This window comes from Sapajus apella, unplaced genomic scaffold (assembly GCF_009761245.1).
Source record: "Sapajus apella isolate SASKATOON/1434 unplaced genomic scaffold, GSC_monkey_1.0 scaffold10, whole genome shotgun sequence".
Classification (NCBI taxonomy): Eukaryota; Metazoa; Chordata; class Mammalia; order Primates; family Cebidae; genus Sapajus; species Sapajus apella.
The window spans coordinates 23277263-23304109 of NW_022436950.1; the positions used below are offsets into that span (position 1 = coordinate 23277263).

The 26847-nt window shown below is 42.6% G+C and overlaps 1 long non-coding RNA gene across 1 annotated transcript; it reads right to left on the reverse strand.

Annotated features, from left to right (window-relative positions):
• Positions 1 to 4269: 4269 nt before the first annotated feature.
• Positions 4270 to 26847, reverse strand: LOC116551827. The gene is made up of 3 exons (XR_004269083.1): positions 24656 to 26847; positions 5381 to 5385; positions 4270 to 4280 (listed from the first exon to the last, which is right to left on the reverse strand). It is a non-coding gene; the product is annotated as an uncharacterized LOC116551827 (long non-coding RNA).

A 26847-nucleotide genomic window follows, 5' to 3' on the forward strand; every position in this document is an offset into this window, starting at 1 on the left:
AAGTGCTGTCCAATAAAAATTTAATGCAAGCCACAAATGTACTTTCAAACTAACTTCCTCTCTCTCTGTCTGTCTTTCCTTCATTCTTTCTTTCTTTCTCTCCTTCTTTCTTTCTTCCTTGCTTGCTTGCTTGCAGGGTCTTGCTCTGTCACCCAGGCTGGAGTGCAGTGGTACAATCATGACAATCATGGCTTACTGCAGCATCAACCTCCTGGGCTCAAGATATCTTCCTGCCTTCATCTCCTGAGTACCTATCTTGTCTAGGGTGGTCTTGAACTCCCAGGCTCAAGCAACCCTCCCACATTGGCCTCTCAAAATCCTTGAATTAAAGATATGAGCCATAGTGCCCAGCTGTAATTTTAAACTTTCTGTAGCTATATTATAAAAATAAAACAGGTGAAATTAATTTTCATATTTTTATTTAATCCCACATATCCAAAACATTATCATTTCAGCATGTCATCAATATATAAAGTACCAATAAGATATTATATGCTCCCTTGTTTATACCAAGACTTTGAAGTCCAGTGTGTAGTTCATCTCAATTCCAGCATCACACTGAGTGCTCAGTAGTTACAGGAGCTAGTGGTGATTGTATCGGACAACACCGCTCCTGAGCATTTCCTAGTGGGAATGGTGTTGATGAGGGAGGCTGTTTGAGAGGCGGAATGGTAATGACGAGGGTGAGGAGCAGTGAAGGTACAGCGCTCAAATAATAGCTACCTAGGCTTGATGCCAGACAGCGGGACTTGGATAACAGTTGTTATGGCTAACATTTATGGGAGTGTTCATTAGGAGAGAGGCATTACTCTAAGCATGTTTTAGACATTAACTAATTTTAACCTACAACACATCTAATAGGTGTTGTTTTACACTTATTTTATTGCATGAAGAAACAGAGGCCTAGAAACTCTAAGCTGCTACAGACCATGTGGCAGCTGAGTGGTGTGCCAAGGAACCCAGTTTGCCTGATTCCATCATTGGGCATGTATTCACCATCATGTTTCCTGTGTCCCTTTGGGCAAGCCCGCCCATCTGAATCTGTTAACAGCCTGTGGTTGCTTTTAGCTCGCAGGGCTGTGGCGAGGGATACAATGAAACTTGTAAGTGGAATGAATTCTTTACTCTACCTCAACTAGAAAGCCAGGAATGGTCACATTCCTTTAATTCTTCCTATTTAGGTTAAAGCCACCCATAAGCAAATCGGCAGGAATCAAAGTCACATTTTTGTGGTCCTCCTTGTCCCTGGGACTTATAGAGTCTTAAAAAACCGTCTGCCTGGCCGAACGCAGTGGCTCACACTTTGGGAGGCTGAGGCAGGCAGATCACAAGGTCAGGAGTTCAAGACCAGTCTGACCAACATGGTGAAACCCCGTCTCTACTGAAGACACACAAAATTAGCAGGGCATGGTGGCACGCACCTATAATCCCAGCTACTCGGGAGGCTGAGGCAGGAGAACTGCTCGAACCCAGGAGGCGACAGTTGCAGTGAGCCAAGATCATGCCACCGTACTCCAGCCTGGGCAACAGGGCGAGACTCCATCTCAAAAAAAAAAAAACCTACTTGGCTCCATGACTACCTACCACTGTCCCTGTGTGCCATGCAGGGCCATGTGCGACAGGGGGCCTTTCTCAGCTAGAGCTGTCGGTTCACACTGAAGTTGACTGGAAGTAAAACCACAGGGCATCATCCTGCCACAGTAGGCCCTTCCAGCCACCCCAGAGCAAATCTTAAATGTTGAGCTTTTGAGCCACATTAACAAAAAAAGGCAAGGGGACATTTCACATAAAATCTGGCTCTATGGTTTCTCTAAAGAAAAAAATTTTTAAGACATGGTTTCATTCTGTCACCCAGACTGGTGTGCAGTGATGTGATCACAGCTCACTGCAGCCTCAACCTCTCAGGCTCAAGTGACCTTCCCACCTCAGGCTCCCAAGTAGCTGGGACTACAGGCACACACCACCGCACTGGCTATTTTTTTTTTTTGTATTAATATTTTTTGTAGAGACGGGGTTTTGCCATATTGCCCAGGCTGGTCTCAAACTCCGGGGCTCAAGTGATCCACCCGCCTTGGGCTTCCAAAGTGCTGGAACTTACAGGCATGAACCATCATGCCTGGCCTACAAAAAAAATTTTTTTTTTAATCTAATGACATGAAACGCATATTCCCACATGGCTACCAGTAGCCGGCACTAAGTAGCAGCTGTCTCTTCTAGAGGGGCACAAGCTAAACTTGGCCACAGTCCTCACCACACCCCACTGCATCCTGGGCACTAAAGCAGATTACAGTTTCTGACTGGGTGCAATGGCTCACATCTGTAATCCCAGTACTTTGGAGGCCAAGGCAGGTGGATCACTTCAGATCAGGAGTTCGAGACCAACCTGACCAACATGGTAAAACCCCATCTCTACTAAAAATACAAAAATGAGCCAAGCGTGGTAGTGCCTGCTTGTAATCCCAGCTACTAGGGAGGCCGAAGCACAAGAATCACTTGAGCCCGGGAGGTAGAGGTTGCAGTGAGACAAGCTTGTGCCACTGCACTCCAGCCTGGGTGACGGAGCGAGACTCCATCTCAAAAAATATATATATAGTTTCTGGCTATCATGACGTGTGTGCCATTGCTTTTCATTGTAGACACCTAGCTCTCTGTGTTATGTCTCCTGAAGTCACACTATACAGAGTCAGGCTGTGTATTTCCTTGAGGCCAGCAGCTTTACTCTACTTACCTGGCACCTTGAAAGACCTGCCCAGTGCTCGGCGTCCACTCCTTCAGCTCTACACACAGCCCTTCTCCTCTGAAGATCCACATTCCCAAAGGCATGGCGCCACAGCATGTCCCGGCACCCATCCTGCACATCCTGCAGCCTCTGTGCCTCTTTTCAGTTCTGAAGAGCCTTTGAAACCATAAATTTTCATTCTGTTCACCAACAATACAGTTTGAGCGTGTGAATCTGCTTTTAAGGAGGCAAATCTTAAAAATGCCCAGAGTCCATTTTACCTTTGCTAAGGCTTGGGGAAACATCAACCACACCTCATTGACAAGCTGTCTTCTTAAGGAGACCGTGAAGTGAAGTGGCTAAGTGTACAGATTTGGAAGCCAGATTATCTAAGTATAAATCTGGCTTCTACCACCCACTACTTGTGTAAACTTGGAAAAGTTGCTTGGTCTCCCCATGTGCTTCATTTTCCCAAATGGGAATGCTAGTGTATAGAGCTGACCCCTGAACAATATGAGTTTGAACTGTGTGGGTCCACTTCCATGCAGATTTTTTCAACCAACCAAACACAGTATTCACTAGATGTGAAACCTGCATATATAGAGGGCTACTTTTCGAATCTACAGGTTCCATTTCTGCAGGTTCCACATGGCCTACTGTGGGACTTGAGTACATGCCAATTTGGGTATACACAGAGGTCGGAGAACCAATCCCCTGCACATACCTAGAGACAGCTGTATAAGGTGTTTATGTCAGTATCCGGCACAGTTAGTGCTAGTTAAGTGATTGCTATTATTCTTATGAAAAGACAAACCAAGTTTTCAGCAGGTCATCTCACTGGCCCATAGTAGACAGAAAAATTACCTGCTTTCTCTCTTAGTACCATTGCTACAGAGTGTCAACTCCGGAACATAATTCTTAACTTAGAGAGTTTCTGATTTCACAGCAGGGACTAAGGGAACCTTGTCACTTTTCTACACCAGTAAATATTCATGATGATATGCTACCAGGAAATCAGGCCCAACGAAACAACCTCTGTTTACTCTGCCTGCTGTTCGACAAAGAAGGAGACGTGTCCCATAGAGTATAGCAGACATCTAGAACTTTTCACACATGAGGAGACCTCAGCCTCCTCCCTTGTGTGAGCACACTTCAAGTGGGCAGCCTGGCTCCAGGCCCATTTACACCCTGTGGCTCATGCTACAGCAGGAGATGGGGGTCTGGGCAAAGATATTCTCTCCATCCTCCCCCCAACTATAGAAGGTAAAAAGAGGGATTCTGCTCTGTAGAAGAAAATGCAAATGGCCCAAAGGATGGGATTGGTGCAGCAGGGGAGCAAGGCCAACTGGACACAGGGGAGGCTGCTTTGAGGTACTTGGGTGAGCAGGATGTAGACAGGGTTTTAGGCAGCCTGGAGACACGGAATGAACAGGAGGCCTGGGCCGCAGGTCCACCTGTGCTGCTGACCAGCTGAGTAGCCTTAGGCAAGGCCTTTACCCTGCTGATCTTCAGAATTCTCAAGGAGGGGACAGGATCAGACATTCTCCACAGTCTTTTCTAGCTATGATGCCCTTTGACCATTGCCTGCCTCATACTTTGGAGACCATTTTTGTGATAGATTCTGTTTGTCCCAGTGCTGTTAGAGACATACTGCAATCCTCCAAAGGAAGAATTCAGTGATGTCAGAGGCATATTGCAATCCTCCAAAGCACGAATTTGTCTATAACAAGATCTAGGTTCCTATATCAGATGCTGCTTAGAATCTCAGACCCAAACTGGGCTCAATAAAAGCTTTTTGATTCATAGTGATGGCTTCCATGCTGGGCATTCAAACTTATGCACTCATTCATCCATTCTTTCATTAACTGAGCAACATTTATGAAACACCTATCACACATAACATTGTGTTGGCTCTGGGGAGAACGAAGGAGACAACCCAGGAACATAAAATCCAGCAACTTGGCTCTGGAGAGGGGTATCAAGATGGCTGACTAGATGCATCTGGTACTTGCCCCTTCCATAGACAGGAACAAAAATAGTGAGTAGAAAATCACACCTTGAATAGATCATCTAAGAGAGAACACTGGAATTCAGCAGAGAAGTGATGGGAGGCACCAAAAGCAAAGAGAGAGAAGCGAGGCAGCCTGCTCAGCCAGGACTGGCAGGGAGCCTGGAGGCTCCTTAATGCAGGGAAAGAGTAAGCGAGAGGACTTCAATGGTCCATGTTCTCATCATGGCTTCTACAATCCTAGCCACTGGAGAGCCCCTAAACCCTCACAGGCCCTGAGACTAACATAGGGAGCTGCCTGGAGACCCCACAATGGCATTACTCCATGGAGGGAGCTCACATTGAGTCCCACAACCCCCTGCGTCCCAAGCAGCTGTAGCCTGGCACCATTTTAAGAGACCACCCCTCAACAGGCTGCATCCTGCCCTGGGGCCCCAAAGCCCTCCACCTTCACATCCTTCCTGGAGCCACACTGACATTCCCTAACTGTAGTAGCAGCCTCCAGGGCCGAGGCAGGAACCACTAACAGTGACCATCCCTCCAATAGAGGGGGTGCTGAAGACAAATTCTATTCGCCACAACCATCATTATGAATTGCTGTGGGCCAAGGCACGAGCAAAGTGCATGTCCCCCAGCCACCTGCCTATGGCTACTCCCACTGAAAGCAACCCAGTAGCAAGGCTATAGCACAGCCCCTGCTCCCTAGCCTAAGCATTTCCCTGGTGGCTTGGAGATCACCCTGCCTCTGCCCACCACAGCGAGTGCCTGCATGTGCTGCTGTGGGTCCTGAGAGCAAGACTACCTAGTCCAGCTCTGCCCTCCCCCAGTACCTGAGCATGCTATTTAGGAGACTTAGAATTGCTCAGCCTAGTCCACTACTGTTGGCACCTGAGCATTCCTCTCAGGGTCTGAGGTTAGGTCCACCCAACGTGCCACTACCACCACAGCTGGAACCCACCCCCATGTACCACCTGTAATGCAGGCCTGGGTACTGGCCAGCCCAGCCTGTCACAGCCAATGACAATATCAATTTGGACTGCTTGGGTCTCAAAAGGCTGTCCCACCACTGCTATTGCCATCATCCATACCACACCTGCTCCTCAGGGGCTCAAGAACTGCCAACCCACCTAGCCCACTGCTGCCATTCCTGACACCTGCACAAGCCACCTCAAGGCCCAAGAATTGACCTGCCTGAACCTGCTCACACTGGTGCCAGTGTATGACACTCTGGGACTCAAGGACAGGTATGCTTATCCCACTGCTGGTGCCACTGGGGCCTGAAGACTGGCCTACCAGGCATCCCAATCCCCAGCAAAATTTCACCACACCCTAAGCTGCCAAGGAAATCACAGTGCCACTAATGCTATTTATAGCTAAAGAAAATATACAGAGACTACACTACTGCATGCACACAAAATCAAAGGCAAAGTACCTTTCCCAATCAATACCATAGATACATCTTCAAGAAAAAGTCTTCCCCTACAAAAGCGAATTCAAAAAATGGGAAGAAGTGACTGTTATATCAGATGTGCAGATATCAATGTAAGGACACAGGAAATATGAAAAAGCAAGGAAATAAAAACACCTCCAAAATAATGCAGGAAGTCTTCAGTAATAGATCCCAATAAAAAAGAAATTTGTGAGAGCCCAGAAAATAATTTTTAAAATGCTGATATTAAAGAAGTTCAGGAAGATACAAAAGAACACTGAAAAATAATACAAAGAAATCAGAAAGACAATTCAGGCTATGAATAAGAAGTTTACCAAAGACAGATACCAAAAACAAAAAACTAAACAGAAATTCTAAACTGAAGAACCTATTGAATGAAATACAAAATGCATTTGAAAGCTCCAACAATAGACTAGGTCAGGCAGAAGAAAGGATCTCAGAACTTGAAGACAGGCTTTTGAAAAACCCAGACAAAAATAAAATAAAAAGAACAAAAGAATAAGCAAAGCCTACAATGATATGGGAACACCATAAAGCAACCAAGTTTTTAAATTTTTGATGTCCCAGAAGGCAAAGAGAGAATGAAAGGGCTAGAAACCCTACTTAATGAAATAATAGATAAAAATCTCCCCAAGTATAGCAGGAAATTTAGACATCCAGATACAGGAGACCCAGAGACACCCAAATAGAGACAATTCAAAAAGATCTTCTCCACGGCACATTATAGTTAAAATGTAAAACATCAAAGGCAAAGAGAGAATTATAAAAACAGCAAGAGAAAAGCACCTAGCCACTTGTAAAGGAAACCCTATCAGACTAACAGTGGATTTCTCAGCAGAAACCTTATAGGCCAGGAGAGAATGAAATACTATATTCAAAGTACTGAAAGGAAAAAAAAAAAAAACCTGTCATCCAAGAATACTATATCCAGCAAAGTTATCCTTCATAAACAAAAGAGAAATAAAGTATTTCACAGACAAGCAAAACCCAAGAGAATTCATCGTCACTAAATTGGCCCAAAAATAAATGCCTAGAGAGTCTTATACCCAGAAGTGAAAGAACATTATCTACCATTATGAAAATACACAAAAATATAAAAGCCACTGGTAGAGGAAACACAAAAACAAGGAAAAGACCAGACTCAAATGTTACCACTACAGAAAACCACCAATTCACAATGATAAACAATGAGAGAAAGAAAGAAAGGTGTAGAAAACTACACCTGTAGTTCCAGCACTTTGGGAGGCCAAGGTGGGCAGATCACCTAAGGTCAGGAGCTCAAGACCAGCCTGGCCAACATGGTGAAACCCTGTCTTTACTCAAAATACAAAAATTAGCTGGGGGCAGTGGCAGGTGCCTGAAGTCACAGCTACTAGTGAGGCTGATGCACAAGAATCCCTCGAATTCGGGAGGTGGAGATTGCAATGAGCCAATATCCAGTCTGGGTGACAGAGTGAGACCCTGTCTCAAAATAATAATAATAATAACAGAAAGAAAAAAAGACATGCAAAGCAATCAGAAATTAATCAATGAAATAAGAGGAATAAGCTTCACATATCAATAAAAACCTCGAATGTAAGTGGATTAAACTTTCACTTAAAAGATATAGGCTGGTGAATATATACAAAAAAATTTAAAAACACATAAGACATGGCCCAACTATATTCCACTTACAAGAAACTTGTCTCACCGTAAAGACACATATAGACTGAAAATAAAGGGATAGCAAAAGATACTCCATGCAAACGGAAACCAATGGCAAGCAGGAGTAGCTACCTTTACATAAAATAAACAGATTTTAAGTCAAAAATAGTAAAAAGAGAAGAAGGTCATTCTGTAATGATACAGGAATCAATTCAGCAAGAGGATATAACAATTCTAAATATATATGCACTCAACACTGGAGTATCCAGATATTTAAAGCAAACATTATTAGATCTAAAGGGAGAGATAGGCTCCAATACAATAATAATTGGGGACTTCATCTCTCAGCATTAGACAGATCATGCAGGCAGAAAATTAACAAAGAAATGTTGGATTTAAACTGTACATTAGACCAAATGAACCTAATAGATATTAACAGAACATTTTATCCAATAATACAGAATACATATTCTCTCATCAGCACATGGAACATTCTCTAGGATAGACCACATGTTAGGACACAAAACAAGTCTCAAAATTTTTTAAAAATTGAAATTATATCAAGTATCTTCTCAGACCACAATGGAATAAAACTAGAAATCAATAACAAGAGGACCTTTGGAAACTATACAAATACATGGAAATTAAAATACCTTATTCTGAATGACCACTGGGTTAAGAAAGAAATTTAAGGAGGAAATTAAAAACATTACTTGAAAAAAATGAAAATGGGAACATGATACACCAAAACCTATGGGATACAGAAAAAGCATTGCTAAGAGGGACATTAATAGCAACAAATGCTTAAATCAATAAAATAGAAAGATTTCAAGCAAACAATCTAACAATGCATCTCAAGGAACTGAAAAGGCAGGAACAAACCAAACAAAATTTGTTAAAGAAAAGAAACAAATAAGATCATAGCAGGGCTAAATGAAATAGAGACTAAAATAATACAAATATCAATGAAATGAAAAAAATTTTTTAAAGACAGATAAAATTGATAAACTACTTATTAACCAAGAAAAAAAGAGAAAAACCCAAATAAAATCAGAAATGAAAAATAAGACATTATTATTGACATCATAGAAATATAAAAGATCACCAGGAACTATTAGGAACAGTTGTTCATAATGTGCTAGAAACAAACTGGGAAACCTAGAGGAAACAGACACATTCCTGGACACATATAACCACTAAGATTGAATCAAGAAGAAACAGAAGGCCTGAACAGACCAATAACAAGTAATAAAATTGAGTTAGTAATAAAGTCTCCCAACAAAGAAAAGTACAGGACTAGATGGCTTTTCTACCAAATTCTACCAAACTTTCAAAGAAGAACTAACACCAATTCTCTTCAAATTCCAAAAGTTGAGGAGGAGGAAGTTCTTTCTAACTCATTCCATGAGGCCAACATTATTCTACTATTGAAACCAGATGAGGACACAACAAAAAAGGCTAATTTTCTTGATAAACATAGATGCAAAAGTCCTCGATGAAATATTAGCAAACCAAATCCAACAGCACACACATACACACACACATACGCACACATACACAGACACACACACACACACACACACAAAGCCATAAAACCCCACCATAAAAGTGGGATTTATCCCAGGAGTGCAAGGGATATACAACACAATAAACATAACACATTACATTGACAGAACGAAGGGAAAAACACATATGATATCTGGATAGACACAGAAAAAGCATTTGATGAAATCCAACATCGCTTCATGATAAAAAGTCTCAACAAACCAGGTATAAAAGGAACATACCTCAACATAATAAAGGCCATATATGACAAACCCACAGTTAGCATCACACTAAATGGGGAAATGCTGAAAGCCTCTGAGAATTTGAACAAGGATGCCTGCTTTCACCACTGCCATTCCTAGCCAGAGGAGCCAGGCAAGAGAATGAAATAAAAGGAATTTAAATAAATAATTAATTAATTAAAATGGTCCCTTTTCACTTTTGGTGTTATCTTATATCTAGAAACACCTAAAGACTCTGCAAAAAAAACAAAAAACCCACACAAATGTTTAGATATGATCAATAAATTCAGTAAAGTTGCAGGATACAAAATCAACATACAAAAATTATTAGCACTTCAATATGCCAATAATGAGTTAGCTGAGAAAGATATCAAGAAGACAATTACATTTAAATATCTACCAAAAAATACCGAAGAATAAATTTAGCCAAGGAGGTGAACGATCTCTACATGGAAAAATCACAAAAATACTGATGAAATAAATTGAAGACGACACAAACAAATGGAAAGATATCCCATGCTTATGGATCAGAAGAATATTTAAATGACAATTCTACCCAAAACAATGTAGATTCAATGCAATCCCTATCAAAATAGTAATACCATTTTTCACATAAACAGAAACACCATCTCTAAAATTAATATGGAACCAAAAAAGAGCCCAAATAACCAAAGCAATCCTGAACAAAAAAAGTTGAAGGCACCATACTATCTCACTTCAAAATATATTACAAGGTGGTAGTAACTAGACCAGCATGGTATTGGTATAAAAACAGACACACAGACCAAAGGAACAAAATAGAGAATCCAGAAATAAATTCACATATTTACAGCTAAATGATATTTGACAAAGGCATCAAGAATACACATTGGGAAAAGGATACTCTCTTCAATAAATAGTGCTGGGAAAATTGGATACCCATATGCAGAAAAATGAAAATGGATCCCAATCTCTCACCATATACAAAGCTTGAGATGAATTAAAGACTTAGATTAAGACCCCAAACTATAAAACGACTAGAAGAAAACACAGGGAAAACACTGCAGGACATTGGTCTAGGCAAAGAATTTATGACTAAGATCAACAGCAGACAAGAAAAATAGAAAAATTGGGCTCAGCAAATTAAAAGGCTAGCTTCTGCATTCCATATTGTCTAGTGGTTAGAAAGAAAAAAGGAAAGGTTTCTGCATAGCAAAGGAAAAAACAGAGTGAATACTTGACTTGATAAATGTTCAAAGTGATGGATACCCTAAATATCCTGACTTGATCATTCTACAATCTACTATGTAACAAAACAACAAATGTACCCCATAAGTACATAAAATATCATATCATTTTAAAAGCCAACAACTTTGCACAGGGCATGATGCATGATCTCTGTGAACTAATAAGTCCAAGCGTCTTGCCATGCACCTGCTTAAGACTATATGCCATGTGTCACCCTAACTTCATGAGTCAGGTGGGTGCCGGGGTACCAGAGAGCTAGGCCATCTCTAGCACCATCTAAGATAAGAAACTGTGATACCAAGGCCTCTTCTTCCAGTCCGAGCCACAATCCTTTTCCATACCTTCCCTTCTTTTCTAAGGACCAATGAAAGGTATAAAGCCAAGGTATTTCCAGAGATTTTCCCAAACTACATATATCCTGGGCTCTGGTGTCAGAAGTCTTTCTTCTTTTCCCAGAAGCCTGGACAGCCTCCCACTGACAGAGCCTGATAATAAATAAGTTCATTAGCAGGCTGCTGGGGCCCATGACAGCCCATCTGCTGGCATGATTAATTAAAACTTTGGCGATGGAGGTGCCATCTCAGGGTTGGAAAGCAATTAATTGGAGCATCATCCAGACTATCATTTCTGTTGGATTCTAGAACAACCAATGCCAGAAAGCAAGGTTTATGTGGGTCAGACTCATTGCCTTATTCTCTCTCTCTCTCCCCTAACCCCTCTTTTAAGATAGAGTCTCACTCTTGACTCCCTGGGCTCAATCAATCCTCCCAACTCAGTGTGTGCCATCATGTGCAGCTCATTTTCGTATTATTATTTTTGTAGAGACAGGATCTCACCATGTTGTCCAGGCTGGCCTTCAACTCCTGGGCTCAAGTAATCTGCTTACCTTGGCTTCCCAAACTGCTGGGATTACAGGGATTTCATTTTTCATAGAAATAGAAAAACCATCTCTAAAATTAATATGGAACAAAAAAAGAGGCCAAATAACCACCATGCCTGGCCTCCTTACTCTCCCTCATATTTCCTGCAGAGTCTCCTTCCCTGGGCAAGCCCACCCTAATAAAGCAGAGACAGATCGGTGGGATTTGGATCCTCAAATCCTCTAGTGGGCAAGAGGATAGTGGGCAAGAGGATCATCTTCTTTGGGGAGTACTGGGATTCAAAAGAGGGTTTCACTGTTTTCTTGACCCCCATACTCAAGCACAGCAAACTCACCACTTTACATCTTTGTATTTGTCAGGTTTCCCCAGAAAACAGAACCAAGAGAATATATATATAATTATATATATATGGAGAGTAAGTATATAATTTATATATATATTTTATAAAGTAAGTATATATATAATTTATATATATACTTTATCTCTCTCTCTCTCTCTCTCATATATATATATATATATATATACACACACACACACACACACACATTATAGGAACTGGCTCACATGATTATGGAGGCTGAGAAGACCCATGATCTGCTATCTGTGAGTTGGAGAACCAGGAAAGCCAGTGGAGTAATTATCTGAAAGCCTGAGAACCAGAAGTGCGAATGTCTGAGGGCAGAAGGTGGATGTCCTAGCTCCAACAGGAGAGAGAGCAAATTCATCCTTCCTCTGCCTTTTGTTCTATCCAGGCTCTCAACAGATTGGATGATGACCACCCACATGAGTGAGGGTAGATCTTCTTTACTCAGTCTACTGATTCAAATGCTCGTCTCTTCCAGACACACCCTCACAGTTACCCTGAGAAAGTTTTACAGCTAACTGGACATCACTTAGCCCAGTCAAGGTGTTATATAATTAACCATCACAGTCTTGATATAGAGATATTCCCATCACTCTCTCTGTGTTCTGCCAGTGAGCTGCAAAGCTGCTAGGTAGGGTCTCAGGCCCAAGCAGTTCTCTTCAGCCCATAGAACCAGAAGCCCTGCATTTTGGGAAAAATTAGGGGATTTCCTGTCCATAAATAAGGTTGTGATTTTGGTCCCCCACTGGCTATGATCATGGTTTGCTTATCTCTACAGTGAGAACACAGAAGGGGAAGAAGGACTCAGACTCTGGGAATAAACTCTGCCACCTCTGGAAAGGAGAGGTCCCATTGTTCTGTCTTTTTTGTGCAGTCCATGGCTCCTGGAACATCACAGTGAGTTCCAGAGTGGATGTCTCACTGGAATGAAGCCACAGGAAATGATTAGGTACTTCTTTGTGCCCTCACAACCCAGAAAAGCTGTGAGGCTTGCCTTTGGTCTACACAAACTCTGTATCTGTTTCTATATCACCTCTTCTGCCCATCTCAGTCCCCAAGCTCTTCCCTCCTGAAACAAAACTTAACCCAGATTCATCATTCACCCCAAGATATAAATAGCTGATCACAGTTAAACTACTACTCTTATTAGAAGCCTGCATCCTCTTCTTTTCTAAGACAGCCTCTCCCCCTGTCAACCAGGCTGGAATGCAGTGATACGATCTCAGCTCACTGCAGCCTTGACCTCCAGGGCTCAAGTGATCCTCCCACCTCAGCCTCCTGAGTAGTTGGGACTACAGGTGTGCACCCCACACACCTGGTTAATTTTTTTGTTTTTTTTGTAGAGATGAGGTTTTTTTTTTTTATGTTGCCAAGGCTAGTCTCAAACTTCTGGGCTCAAGCAATCTGCCTGCCTCGGCCTCCCAAAGTTTTGGGATTACAGGGGTTAGCCCCCATGCTCAGCCAAGGAGCATCTTTGTTTTAACAAGGACCAGAGCCTTGAGCTATGGGAGTGAGACAGGTGTATTTTTAGAACAATGAGTGAAGGGAGGGAGCTTTGCAGTTTTTGGGTCCTCCTAGAAATGACCTTTTACAATATCATGCTTAGCCAGTCACTCTTTTTCTGTATCACTAATACTACCCCTTATTGGAGTTAGCATGATTTCCCCGTGTTATCACCAGGAAGAAAGTGAGGTGCAGCATTCCTTGTCTGGTTGGGTTTGTCACATGAGACTCATAATCATAGGAATGAAGATGTAAATGACTTGGATTAAGTAGGACCTTGAATTAACTCAGATGCCTACCATAGCAGGCTTTTGTGCTTCTGGTAGGTGATTGTGCTTTTTCATACCATGAAGAGAAGAAGAAATGACTCAGAGACAAAAGTGGGAGGAGTTAGGCTGCAGGAGCATTGCCCAAGAATAGCTAAAAGAGGAGAGGGCAGGCGGGACATTGGGGTCATCCCTGTGGGACGCTGACTGACTCACACCAAGATCACGTTCAAGGGGGAGTCTAAAGGAAGAATTTCTGCCTTGTCCTCTCAAGCCCTGAACTGTTTAGAGTCCAATTGCCTCCAAGCTACACAGGGAGGAGCAACCAGACAGCCTTTCTGCCGGTCTCACTCCACACAGATATTTAGAGCTACATATTAGCAAGAGTAGGAGGGAAACACCAGGACACAGTTCCCAGACTTGGCTGTACACTGGAATCAGATGGGGCTATTTCAACACTATTTATTGTTGCCTGTCTCCTACATTCTGATTTAATTAGCAGGGCCTGTGACCTGGGCTCTGGGAATGTTCACAGCTCCTCAGTTGAGGTGAATGTGCAGCAAAGATTACATCAGGGGCAGGTCTGCAGCCCTGCATGAGCCTCCCCATGGCCAGCTTCTGCGATGCTTACCCACTTCTCACAAAGCATGGGTTCTGAGGACAGCACAGTGGCAGGATGCTCGGTCAGTGCTCCCTGAGTGCATGAAGGTGGAGGCCAGCATGTCCGCAGCCCTGGGAAGACAGCATTTACTGTTTTCCTCCTTCATAGGACACACAGGCAAAGATGACACAAGGTGAGAGCTTTGCAGAAGGAGGCTGCAAAGAATGGGAGGTGGCGAATTGCAAGCACTTTCCAGAAAAAGGGGGAAAGATCAGAGGGGGACGTGGCTGAGGCAGGACAGGTGTGTCACTGGAACAGCGAGTAGGGCAGGTGGCTTGCTCTGAGAGGAGAAGGGAGAGCCAGGGTGGAGTGGGGGACAAGCTGACCCAGCCTGACAAGTGGGCTGAGGGAGCTTATGGGCACATGCTGTTGATACCGGGCACCTTTTCCCCCGAACCTCAGGACAGGGCTCTCCACTCTCTTGGAGCTGCTCTGGCTTGTACCTCATTCTCTCTCTCCCAAGTGATTCCAACCACCTCTGAATTGTTCTCTTTGCATCCTGCCTCTTCAGAGCCTCTCCATCCTATCTGCACATTGCTGTCACAATAATGCTGCTGAAGTGCCCATCTGATTGTATTTCTTTCTTCAAAAACAGGGCTACTCCCATGATAACTACCCTAACCTATCTTTGTCATCTAACTGCTCACCATTTTCCATCACGCACCTTACCTCCCAGCAAACCAAACCACTTACCCTTTCCTGCACCTGGTCTGAACTCTTGCTGTGTCCTCTATTTGAACACCCTGCCCCTTTCCTCTCCATTAAATTCTTGCTCCATTCGTGGTTCATCTTAAACGCCACCAACTCCAGAAAGCATCCCCTGTTACCAAGACTAAAATGAAATCTCTTGTCAGTGGCTCTGAAACTCTTAGCTCTCTTTTATTGCCCTTCTCACCTTGTAGATTCTGGCTGTTGATGACCTTCTGTCCCTACTGGACCATGAACTTCTGGGACAACGAATGATGTGTTCTTCAAACTCTAATCTTCCAGAGTGCCCAGGAGAGGTTTAGATATAGCAGGTGTTCGATATGTATTTATTAAATAGAATTTTATAGAGAACGAGTAGGCACATACCTGCTTGTGAGGGCAGCTGGAACATCAATAGAGAGGCACCTCTTGCTGCTAGGCTTGGTGTTGGATAAGATCCCTGTAGCCCACATAATGCCCATGAGGACAAACATAAAAGGACAAGGCCACATGCCTGGGACCTGGTGTTGTGCTGAACTCCTATTAACCTTAACAGAGAAGGCACAAGTTTCAAGAAGCCAAAGAAGAGACCCAGAGCCAGCAAAAGCTATGTGTGGTTTTATTGGGGCTTACCTGTGGGGGAGGAGTCCAGTGTTGGCGGGCTAGATAGAACCGCCTTACATACAGAAATGGTCCGGTGGAGTTGGGCTGGACAACATATCCCCACGGCCCAGTGGTGGCAGGCTGGGCAAGAAAACCACAACCACCTGCAAGCATCATGCAGTTTATACACCATTTTCACTTAACCCCCTCTCCCTAATGACCGACACCTGGCAACTGTCACTTACCTCCCCCCAACGCTTAAGGCCTCAATCCTCTCCACAGCCTGCGTTTTGTGGCATGGGCAGGGGCTCAGGTGTTTATTATAGATAAGAAGCGGCTCTCTGATTGGCCTCTCCCAGATTTCCTAGCTCGAAACACACATTCAGGTGCATCTGCCCTACAGGGTCATTGGAAGGGTGTGCTTAAGTTACTGCTAACAGGTGCATTTACCCTATACTGGGTAAGACACTGACCACATGGACTCCTTCTTCATAACACACAAGAATTCATGAATAAAAGGACACAGAGACACATAATATCTAATAACAGCCAACATTTATAGAACACTTACAGCTTGTTTCACATTCACATTCTCAACAAATGCAGACTATGTCTTCACAATTTAGTAGTCTGACCCTTTCCACCTACAGAACATGGACAAATGGTGATCACCTAACACAGCAAGAACATCTAGCGCACATATGCACACACACTTTTACAGAAAGAAGGGAACTAAATGATTGAGTCCCATATTTCAGGTGCTGTTCTAGGTATCTGACAGATATAAAACATACTCCCCAAAGTCCTGCTCATGTGTCTGTGTGTCTAGTTCAATCCCCTCCCTCCCCTTTGCCCCTGCCTTCCCACCCCTTGTACCACCTGTATCTTCCCTTTAACCCCACACATTTATTCTCTGGAGACACAATAATCTCAGTGGCTGTTATAGGTTGAATTATGATGCCCCCAAAAGCTATATTGAAGTCCTAACCCTCAGTACTTCTGGATGTGACCTTACTGGGAAATACGTTCTTTTCTAATATAATTGGTTGATAAGCTCAGATGAGTGTGGTGGGCGCCTCATACGATTGGTGTCCTTATAAGAAGATGCCCTAGGAAACCAATACAGTGGCCTAGGAGGGGAATGTGTGCATGTGTGCATGTGCGCTGGGCACTGGGATTATGACTTGTGTGTGGAATGAGAGTGTATATGCGTATGTGTGTGTGAGAGGTTTGAATCTATGTGTGCCCATGCATTATGCATGGGAAACCAAGGGATTGTTTTTGTCCATTTACCATCGTGCATGCGCGCGTGCGCACACACACACACACCCTTCAGTCCTGAAATTCTGAGTGTCCTCTCTGCTTGGACTATTAATTAGAATTGTGTATTTCCCGTCTCCCTTTGCCAGTGGGCGGAAGGCAGTTTCTGAGCGGTGATGAAGCCTCTATCAGGACACTAATGAAAGTGGCCCATAAAAGGTATCTAACCCTGACACTGTTGGAGAATCCAGGGCCCAGGGAGTTGGAAAGAGGGTAAGGGAAAACAAAGGAGCCAGATGAAGTGACACACTGCAATGTGACTGACCTGCTGAGGTTCCAAGACCTGAAACACAAACAAACATGCACACACACAGCTCCTCCCGTTTAGAACTCAAACTGTTTTTGAGTTCTGTTCTCTTAGTGGGCTTCCCATTCCTCCTATGCCCCCAACATCCTCTGACAGGCAGCTGTTTTGTAGGAGAAAACAGGCTGTTTGAGTGATGCACACTGGATCACAGAGCAAGTTAAGGATGAAGATGGAGCTGTCTCTGAGGGTCATTACTTTGCTAATCCACATAGGGTTGGGGGTATCCATTCATAAAAAGCAGAGCAGGACATTTTAAAGCCAGGCAGAGGCTGTGTAGAGAAGGAAGAAAAATAGAATTGAAGGAACTGATAATGGAAATATTTACTGTACACTTACTATACGCCATACGTTTTATGTGGCTCATGCTCATTTAATCCTGACAGCCCTGGAAGTTAGGTTAAACCTTGCTGGACAGTTGCAGAAACTGAGACTGAGAATGGTCAAGCAACTTGGTTGAGGTCACAAAGCCAGGATATAGTAGAGGCAGGTTTTGAAAGAGAGGCAATTTGATTCCAGGCTGGACTCTGATAATATTGAGTGGGCGTTAAAAAGCAGGCTTCTGGGAGAGATGCAAAAGGAGTTGTGGAATCATCAAATGACATGGATGTTGTACATAACTGAAGCCCTGAATTACAGAATTAAAATTCCATGTCTGTACTCCTCCCTCCCGCTCCAGCTCCACAGTTGGCAAGCGTGGGACAGCCCAAGGCTACTGGTGGTGGGAGGAATAGCTTCATGTCCTCAAAGCACTCACCTAAATTCTGCTGTAGGGAGAGCTTAAAGGCTGTGGAAGGGACCCAGCATGCCTTTCCAAGTAGGTCCTGGGTTAGAAAGATCTGGGAGGCCTGTGTGTTAAAAGAGATGGCCGGAAATTATCCAGCTCTACCTCTGTAAAATCTCTGGCAATGAAAGGATGTGAGGAAAGACAGGAAGATCAGGAGGACTGGGAGGGCAACCGAAATATACTGATACAGGCTGCAAACTTAAAAATTCCTAAGCCCCCTCCACCAACTGAATAGAAACTCTCTGGGCTAAGAGGACCCCAGAAAAATCTTAGAAACTGAGCTCCCAGTCATGACAAGACAGGAAGTCAGACACATCTCGTTATACCCTCCTCCCTTTTATGGTTTAGACACAACTGACCAGTGTTAATGCCAAAATATAGAGGTCATAAGACTGAACAAACATGCTCTTTTTGTGGCAACAAGATACCAAATTATAAATAGGATCTAATGCCATGTCAGGTGAGGGTTAAGTCACCCCTCTACTTAAAGAATAAACTATGTTCTAACTGCCACAAGGTTTTTCTTTTTCTCTAGCAGCTAAAAAAGCACTGGCCTCTAAATAAACATAACACTTGCAGCTCCACCAGATGCTAACTGAACTCCGCCAGCCATAACTACAGCTTTGATTGGACAAGAGTGATTTTGGTAACTTTCTCCTGATAAGAAGACCAGCAACCATGGACTGGTTCTAGCGGGTTTACAGAGATTGCATACTTGAGTCCTTCATGTCCTGAAAAGACCTTTTGATGTACTGGGCCTGATTGTAATATTAAATGTCAAGTCTTCCCTGTGGGATGAACACGGGTCATATGTAACATGCTTGTTTAACATGCATGCCTCAAGACCACCTTCACTCACAGCTCCTCCTGTAACCTACTGAATATGTACGCTTAGCCAACTTGTTCAGCATAAGCTCCTAACCCAACCCCTTCTCCTTTGAAGTGCCTGTCTCTGGGCTTCTGCGGGAGGAGGCTGTGCTTCCCGGCCTACAGGATGGCCACCCAGCAAGCTGTTACCCGTAAGAAATAAAGTCTCCATTTTTCTAAATTTTTATCTTATGATTTTTTTTTTTTTTTAATATCTGGTAGACAAAGATGGGATTCTGAAGCAGCCCCTGAATTCCTTTTCCTGTGTCACCCAGGACACTAGGTACAGCCAAAGTCCCTTTGAAAAAGTCCAGTTGTTTCTGATCATGCTGCGAAAGGATCTGGGTAAGTGCTATCAGAATCCAAGACCTACCGCTTTTAGGTTGCAGACATGATTTCTTCTCATAGGACCCCTCCATCTGCGGAACCCCGGAGACGACCTTCCTGCTGGCCTTGGGTTTGGGAGAGCATTCCTAGTTTCTTCTGTCCTTTCTGTTTCCCTCCATCCATGGACCCCAGAGGGAACATCCCCCCTGGTCCTGGGTTTGGGGGAGGCCTTCCTGATTCCCTCCTTTCAAGGACTCTGGAGAAAATGCCTTTGTGGGCTCCGGGCTTATGGAGAGGCATTCAGGTTGAACTCAGTTGGTCCATAAAGTATGTGGGGATGTGCACGCTAAGGGCACTGGAAGAGATGTCTTCATAGGGTCAATGCAATGGGTAACTTACCCACTAGGGGCAGGACTCCTGCAGAAGTTCAAAGGCATGCCACGTTTTCTAGGACTTCAGCTGGCTACATATTATGGCCTGTTCTTTTGCACATTTTTAAACTGAACGGCAAATTACAGCAGGGAAAATTCAGAGCTCAAATGCCCAACCTGCAACTAAAATGCAGTTTTCTAAAGCTATCTTTTCTTTTTTCTTTTCAGCCTGCTTTGAATTTGCTGTTATTAAGGTACTGCTGTTAAGATAAAACTGTTTATGATACTACTAATTCAAGGTTACTTGGAGATTTGTTCTTATATAGTTCAGCCAGTTGTAGCTAAAATGTAAACACTGAAAACTCATTTGAAATTGCAGGGGGAAAAAAAGCAAAATGTTTTTAAAAATAAAACTGCCATGAAAACTACTTTTCCCAAGATTTTGGCCCACAGCCTTCATTGGATTACCTATTGGGGCAAATAAAGCTTAGCCCTGTGAACAGGTCCCAATTTTGTCAGACATAATTTGGATCCAGCTGTCCTTTGTAAAGAGGCGAGTTTGTGTTACTGTGTCATGGCTAAGGATCCAAGGTAAAAGCTGTAAAATCTTCGTGTGTATGTGTTTAAATGTTTATATATGTACATGTATTATGTTGTGCTGTATCTAGCATAGTACCAAACTGGCTTGTAAGTAAATTATACTCATAAACTAAGTCCAAATACTTTTTTCAGATTCATGTAAATTTAGTAATCTGGTAAATAAAAATGGTTTAAAAATTATTGGTAAAATAAAAATAGAAATGTCTTCAGAATAGTCAGCATACATTTCATTTTTTGGTCTGGGTTTACTGATTATATTTGCCTCTGCTAGATGTTTTAAGGTGTCAGGGTTTGGCACAAAAGGTTATAAGACTATAAACCCAGCCAAAAAGAGAATGCTCTTTGTGTGTGTGTGTGTGTGTGTGTGTGTGTGTGTGTGTGTGTGTGTTCGTTTGACAAATAAGACTAATTTAATATTGTTGGTTCAATGAAAACAGCTAAGTCTTCTGAGTTACTGGCAAAAATATCCACATATTTAACACTAAGTTTCTTTCTTAACTGAACATCTGATATTCACAGGCTACGAAAATGGTTAACAGGGCATACAGATTACTAAACAGCTGACTCATCACATAGAACTTACAGAAAAGTCACTTTTGTAACCTTGCTTTTTGGTTCTTATGTTGCGCAAAAGGTTTTTAAGGGTTAATGAGCAGCTGTTCACCTCCATCTTCATCTGGTCTAGAATGTTTAATTGGCTCAACGGACCATAAGGATCCCACCAAAGAACAGAATGAAGCTGGGGCAGGTAGCCACACCACTCTGGCAATGATATGGGATAAAATAAATGTTTGGTCAACAATGTTGTCTGTGGCACACCTTGGATAAAAGGAAAGAACATAAACTCAGCCTCCCAAAGTGCTGGGATTACAGGCATGAGCCACCATCCCTGGCCGGAAACACATTTCTAAAAATTGTGGAGTGATTCTCATCTGTAAAGTGCTGATAGAGAATAGATAATTCAATACTGCTTGCTTCCTAGGTTTCCACTAAAATTTAAGGTTACTAAGAATTTTAGTGAATATAGAATTCTATATATAAAATGTGCCAAATAAATTTATTCTTATTGAGAAAAAGAATAATTTTGTTTAATTTGGATGTCATTTAAAGGATATTTATGAAAGAAGGTAGAAAACCAGTAAGTAGGAGAGATGTGAAAAGTTACAGATATAAAGATGTATATTTGGTGAGGAAGGTTAAAAAGAGAATAATTTCATATACGAGAGGGTTTTGCATGGTATATTTTTGTCCTAAAGTAAAATGACTGGTTATTAAGGAAATGGGAAATTTATTAGAAATCAGAAAGCACAAGCATGTCATAGATGCTCTATGTGATAAGGTTTGTAAAAGGATATTTATGAAAAGCATTTTGTGTGGCATTAAGTTGGCTATCATTAAAATTATAAAAGTCTAAATTTTGGTACCTTATTTTAAAACACAGTTGTCTTAAAATATTGATTTAATCTTAATACAATTAAAAGAGGCCTTGATTTTTAATTCTAAACCTGTTTCTTGTTGAAAACAGACTCTTACCTTGGAAGTTCAGCTTTTGCCGTGTCTTGCTACTTTGTTTTTTTCTCCCTTTGGGAAGGCCTGAGATGATAATTTTCCCCTTCAACTGTTTTGCCAGCTCCTGTAACGTTTTTCCTCTGGTTCTAACTGCTATTGTGGCCTGATGCTAAAATATTTTATCTTGAAGGTCTAGAAAAACAGTGTTTTCCTACAGTATAACTTGATTCTGTAATCTTGGCTTTTCCTGATGTCTGAATTGTTCCATGTGACCACAAAACTTCCCATGCTGTTACTAAGAGTCATGTGTTCTGCCGCTCAAGGTACAGTTTTCTAGTTTCCTGTTTCCTCTATAATAAAATGTTCATTCATGACCCCAGACACACTCTTCCTGTATCTGATTAATTCAAGTAGCTTTTTCCAGTTTGACTTCTAAGTCATCTAAATGTGCTTCTCATAGGAGAAGCAACCACACTGTTCTTTGTCTTTTTGGCAACTGGCCTAAGAACCAAAGATTTTACATTTTATCAAGATAATGCCCATGTTTTCTTTATTAGATTTTTGATTACTTAGGAAAACTGAGTTTTAAAAGGGTTAAGATTTTTATATCCATGTGACTTTCTATATTGTGTTTAAAGTCTTTTGATTATTACTTAAACATTACAATGACCTGTAATTCCATTTTGATCAAATATGCTTTGAACCTCTGAAAATCTTTGACAAATGTCCTCAAAATCAAATAAACATTACTGATTCTTCATGTTTTGTTTTTCAGAGTCAATAAAACCTTTTTTCTTTTAAACTAGTTACAGCTTACAGAAATTGGGTAAAACAATAAAGATTACCTTTCTCTCTACCTAATACCTCTAAAATGTGAGAACTATTCAATCCCCCTAGGCCAATCTGCTTTCCATTGCCGAGACACTGCTGCTAAGTAAAGCAATACAAGATCAAACACCCTCCCAGTGGGCCCAGGGAGTATCACAGAAGAGGTGGGCACATGAGATTGTAAGGGCCAGTTTCAAGGGATAAAATTAACTTGGACCCTCCAAATTAAAGATAGGCATACAGATTACTAAACAGCTGGTGGCTGAGCACATAGAACTTATAGACAAGTCACTTTTGTACCCTTGCTTTTTGGTTCTTATGTTGCTCAAAAGGTTTTTAAGCGTTAATGAGTGCCTGTTCACCTCCATCCTTATCTGGCCTAGAACGTTTAATTAGCTATATAAGGCCCCTGGCCATAAGGATCCCACCAAAGAACAGAATGAGCCTGGGGCAGGTAACCACACCACCCTGGCAGTGATATGACACAAAATAAATGTTTGGTCATCTTGTCTCTGGCATATCTTGGCTAAAAGGGAAGAATGTAAACTAAAAATAATATCCTAAGACTCTCCCCCAACAGATTGAATGGAACCCCCCTCTTAGCCAAGGGGACCCCAGAAAATTCTTAAAAATGGAGTTCCCGGTCAGGCACAGTGGCTCACGTCTGTAATGCCAGCACTTTGGGAGGGTGAGGCAGGCAGATCACGAGGTCAAGGGATTGAGACCATCCTGGCCAATATGATGAAACCCCCATCTCTACTAAAAACACAAAACTTAGCTGGACGTGGTGGCATGCCTATAGTCCCAGCTACCTGGGATGCTAAGGCAAGAGAATTGCTTGAACCCAGGAGGCAGAGGTTGCAGTGAGCCGAGATTGCACCACTGCACTTAAGCCTGGTGACAGAGCGAGACTGTCTCAAACAAACAAAAAACAGCAAAAAAAAAAAAAAAGAAAAAGAAAAAAAAGAGAGTTCCCAGCCAGGGAGGTTAGACATACCTCATTATACTCCCCTCCCTTTTCTGGTTTACAGACAACTGACCAGCATTCAAGTTAAAACAGAGATCCTAAGACTGACAGAACAGTTCTTTGTGGCAACAACGTAACAAATTATAGACAGACCTTAATGCCAGGAGGGTAAGTCAGGCACCCCTATGCTTAAAGAATAAACTGTGTTCTAACTGCCACAAAGTTTCTCTTTTTCTCTAGCAGCTAAACAAGCAGTGGCCTCATGCTAAAACAATACTAAAACACTTGCAGCGCCACCAGATTGCTGACTAACTGAACTCCACAGCCTTTAACTACAGCTTTGACTGGACAAGAGTGATTTCAGTAACTTTCTCCTGTTAAGCCCACCGACCATGGACTGGTTCTAGTGGGTTTACAGATTGCATACTTGAGTGCCTTCCTGTCCTGAAAAACCTTTTGATGTACTGGGCCTGACTGTAATATTAAATGTCAAGTCTTCCCTGTAGATGAACACGGGTCACACGTAACACGCATGCCTCAGGACCACCTTAGCCAACTGGTTCAGCATAAGCTCCTAACCCAACCCCTCCTCCTTTGAAGTGCCTGTCTCTGGGCTTCTGTGGGAGGAGGCTGTGCTTCCCAGCCTACAAGATGGCCACCTGGCAGGATTTAATCCTTAAGAATAGTTTCCTCTCTCCTTTTCCAAGCTTACAGATTTGTTATTTTAAAAAGTTAACATGGCTTACTCCATTGGGAGTGTTACTTAAATGAATTGATTTTAAACCTCAAACAAACATACCAATTACCATATATATAGTAAAAGTGAAGTCTATAAGGGTAAAGCAGTTTCTCTGAGTTTCCACAGTGAGTGAAGGCTCTTCAAAGTGCCATGCCACTCAGCAGCTTCGGATGTACTGCAAGTGGAGTTCTCCCTCAGGAGAGACTGTGCCCATCTCACTTCTGCCCACTTGATACAATGGTTTGGGATTATTTCTCCCCTCTTTCCACAAAAGAACATCAGGAGTGGACTGCTATGTTTCTGTCTCACTTTGCATGGGTCTCATTCCTCAGCTTTTTCTGGTAAAAGGAACTTATTCTCGGAGGTGATCACATTCTATTCTATTCATCTCTAGGACACAAGCCACAGGAACTCAGTGTTGACGAAGATGGTTCTTGAGTGTTGCTAAAGCTACAGAAATGACAGGATGGACTCAGGAGAGCTGCTGTGGATTTTTTCTTTTTTCAGCTCTCAGACGTTCCCAGGTGGGGCTGGGGTATTTTACCATCTGGCTTCAGAAATGCCCTAAGCCCTTTTACCCCTACCATCTGCCAACTTCTGTCAACACAAACTGATAAGAAAAGGAACATTTTTTAGCCTAGAATTCTTACTATGGCAGAGACAGAGAAAAGTCATGCATATAATACATAGGATTGTTAAGACCTGCCAGGGATTCACCCTCTGCCTCTGAGCAGGGCTGTTTGTAACACGAGCAGGAAGGCTACCAGAGAAGGGAGAGAGAAATCTGTTTCTGTTCTCAAAATCTCCAGAGGAGATCCCTCAGCCAAGCATGGAGAGTCTTAACCCTCGTAACAGACACAGCATCCCTGAAACAAACAACAAAAGCAATGTGGCCACGTGGAGTATGTGTGTAATTCTTTGACGATGTGATTGATCTTGCCCCAGTTTGGCCTCACTTAATCAAACTCGAATCCAACAGCTTGGAATGCAATTTCAAAATTCTGAGCAGTGACAAGTATCTCACACATGCTACCTTTTGTGATTTCCTGGCCAAGCTGTTATCTGCAGTTATTTTCAAGAATAGAGTTCTTTTCTTATTTCTGAATGGGGAATTACACAGAGGCTTGATTTTGGCCACAGTGGAGGCATGGAGGTTCAACATAAGGAGCAGCATAATTTGCTATCACCTACATTTGATTGATTTCTGGTTTAAACAGCAAGGCATGCACATAATCCAGAGATGATGAAACTCTCTCTGGGCAGTCTGCTTTCACCCTTACCCTCCTTGAAACAGTCAGAGCACTTATATGCATCCCCTAAAAATAACAACTCCAAGCACATTAGTGAAATAGATGGTTGCACTGAATACTCTGGGTAGATGAAAATTCACTCAACCCACACAGGGTAACAAGACTAGAATGCTCATGGACATTTGTGCTTCCCCGAACCCCTCAAGCTGCCCTCCCCTGCAGCTGCCCATCGGTGTTGCCTTCACCCACCTCCATCTCTAAAACTCTGCCCTTATTTAAAGATCTTTATTAACATCAAAGCCAGTAACCAGTCAGAACACCTCCCCTACCACCAAGTTCCCCTAGGGTGCCATCTTCCTTCTCTCATCTTGGTGCCACTGCAATCCCTCAAGCAGTTCATCAAAGTATTTATCCAACAAACTAGATCTGTTCCTAAGGGGAATTCTGCTGCAAAATAAATTTTAGTTTTCATCCTGTTTTGCCAAGCTATTAATATATGCTGTTAGCAGTATGTGCTCATTAATCTTAACAACCCTGTGAGGGCTGTTGTAATTCCCAGCATACTGAAAGGAAACAGGAAGGGGCTTAGAGAAATTCAGATTTACCCATGCTAAGACCCCCATTCCAGGTCTACCAGTATCCTTACCCACACAAGCTGCAGTGCAAAGGTGGGGGGACCTGGGAAATGTAAAACGGGAGGCTGTGGATAGGGCCTGGGTCTGGAGCTGCTTTCTCAACACTCCAAGCAGCAACTGTTCCCATATTTAATTAGCTCCTCAGTTCCCTTTGGCTGAGAAGGCCGTGTCTTCTCCTGGGCCATCCTGACCACAGATAAAATACAAGTGATTTATTTTGTTGCTTACAAAGGTTAAGGGACTTGCGAACGCCACATAACTGTTAAATGCTGTTGACACATGGATTTAATAAACCTAAAAGTATCTTAACATCCAGGTCGCTCTCTGAAGCACTATGCCATTGTGCCTCTTGAAAGGAAGTCTCGTCTTGGGTTGTTTAAATGAAGGAACATTTCTTTCCTTTCCAAAATGACTGCAGAAAGCCAACACTGTCTAAGCAGGGATGGCAAAACCGTCTCTACTAAAAATACAAAAATTAGACAGGTGTGGTGGTACATGCCTGTAGTCCCAGCTACTCAGGAGGCTGGGCAGGAGAATTGCTTG